The sequence below is a fragment of the Myotis myotis genome, unplaced genomic scaffold (assembly GCF_014108235.1).
Source record: "Myotis myotis isolate mMyoMyo1 unplaced genomic scaffold, mMyoMyo1.p scaffold_m19_p_10, whole genome shotgun sequence".
NCBI lineage: Eukaryota > Metazoa > Chordata > Mammalia > Chiroptera > Vespertilionidae > Myotis > Myotis myotis.
Genome location: NW_023416314.1, coordinates 7,605,542 through 7,607,951, shown reverse-complemented (window position 1 = coordinate 7,607,951; position 2,410 = coordinate 7,605,542).

The window sequence follows — 2,410 nt, the reverse complement described above, 5'->3', positions numbered from 1 at the left end:
TGAGGCTCAGCAGCCTCCCGGGCCCTTGGTCACCCAAGTGACCCTCCAGGCTTTCTGCTCCGGTTCCACATGCTCCGCTCATGCCCTGTGCGTTATGCATCATGCCCTGTGAGTTACGCATCATGCCCTGTGCGTTACGCATCATGCCCCGTGCGTTATGCATCATGCCCCGTGCGTTATGCATCATGCACAGTGCGTTACGCATCATGCCCCGAGACCTGGAACCCCTTCCTTACAGCTCAGAAACCTCAAACCACCAGCTACCGGGACCTTGCCCAGTTCAGGTCCATCCACAAGCAAGCAGTTGTCCCGACCTGACCAGGGGCCTGGGGATGGGTGTTGGATGGGGACTTCACATGTCATCCCTACTAAATGGACCAGGGAGGGAACCAGTGCCTGCAGACACCTCCTTTGTATCAGGCACTGAGCCATGGGTATTAGCCATGTTAGTTCCCTGAATCTTTACAAAAACCCTGCAAGGAAGTAGCCTGTTTTCCGTTGTCTACATGGGAAAACTGAGGCTCAGAGAGGTTAAGTAATATGCCAAGTTCACACAACTAGTGAGGGGCAGAGACAGCATTCAGATACACAGGTTCCACAACCTGTGCTCTCTGCACTCCCTCTGCCTCCTGAGCAGAAAGAAGGTTTAGCTCTTTCCCTGATCCAAGGAGCAGGTGCCAGTGTCTCCCAGGAGGACCCAGGCCCAAATGTCCCCCCCACCTCCGCCCCATCCAGAGTTCTTGCCCTGACCTCAGGCAAACTGTGTGACCTTTCTGAGTCTCAGTTTCCTGCCTGGATAGAGTGGGGCCAGTGCACTCTCCTTCCCCTGTCAGGGCTATGAATGTGAGGTGAAAGCTGGTGTCAGAAGCTCTTGGTTTTTGAGAACAACCAGCACTCCCCTACCAGCGAGTTCACTCCTCCGCCCATGTGTACCCAGGGCATTTCTGGGAGAATATTGATCCCCAAACATTCTGGGCTTGAACTGATCAAGATCTCACTAGCCAGCCAAGAGGGAAGTCATTTACAATTCCTTTCAGAGTCTGGTCGCTGTGGGAAGGATGGGGGAAAATGTTTGGCCTCTTAGACTGATTTTTTCCCCCAGGCCATTACTTAAAAAATTACTTACAAAATTTTTTTAAAAAAATAAAATTACTTCCAAGAAAGATAGAAAGTAATTTTATTAAAAAAATTTTTTTTTGTAAGTAATTTTTTGATTCATGGCCTGGGCAACCAGCCAGGCTCCAGGGAAGGATAGAAGGTGTGCCCAGGCTCTAGGAAGGACAGGCATGAGTCAGTTACCCAGAATCCAGGCCTTTCAAGTCATTTCACATCATTTCAGAATGGGAAAGCGGGGAGGGTAGTGTTGGGAAGCATGGGAGGACACGATGGGTCTGTGTAGGGCCCTGGGAAGGCGCCACCAAGCGGTTCAGCTCGGCACTGCAGCCGAGGAGGCCCCTGGCATTGGCCTCTCCAGGTTCCCCAGCTGTCCCATCTCTCTCCTGAGCGGGGAAGGGTCAGGCTGATATGACCTCTTTCTTAAAACAGTTCCTGCTCTGAGATCCTCCCTTCCTCTTCGGCCCGGCCTTTTCTGATTTCTTGCCCTTAGGCCTGTTCCCTGACCGTCAGGGGGAGAAGATGATCTGAACATCTCCCGCCTGGGACCCTCAGAGCCCTAGCCTTCTCCACCACCTGCTGTGGCCAGGCCGGTGCTGCAGGCAGGAGGAGGGCACTTGCTTTAATCAGGCCTTTTTATTTTCTGATGTTTTGACATCTGACCTTGCTGACCCAATAGTTAAAGGCTTTTCTGATTGGTGATGCTAGTAATGACTGTGGCTTTAAAATTATTGAATAATAAAATACATTATTTGAAAAATCTACATTATTCAGTAAACCAATGTTTTCCCAGTGACACAGACTTGATGTTACATAATCATACATGGATAAAAGATCCAGTTAAAGTACTGATAGACTGAGAGTGTTGGCCCATGGACCAAAGGGTTGTGGGTTCAATTCCCTATCAAGGCCACTTATCTGGGTTGCAGATTTGATTCCCAGCCCCAGCCTGGAGCACGTGTTGGTGACAACCAATCGATGTGTCTTCCTCATGTGGATGTCTCTCTCTCTCTCTCTCTCTCTCTCTCTCTCTCTCTCTCTCTCTCTCTTTCTTTCCCCCTCCCTCTCTCCTTTCCACTCTCTGTAAGCATCAGTGGAAAAAAATATCCTCAGGTGAGAATTAACCAGAAAAAATTCTGTCTTCTTGAGTTTTGATGAAGTATCAAAAAAGAGTATCCACAATTATCTGAAAGACTAGTCATACACTCCCATCTTTTCCCACCATGTAGTTGTGTGAGGCTGGGTTTTCTGCATCTATATCAACCCAAACGATGTATGGCAGCAGGTTCGCACAGCA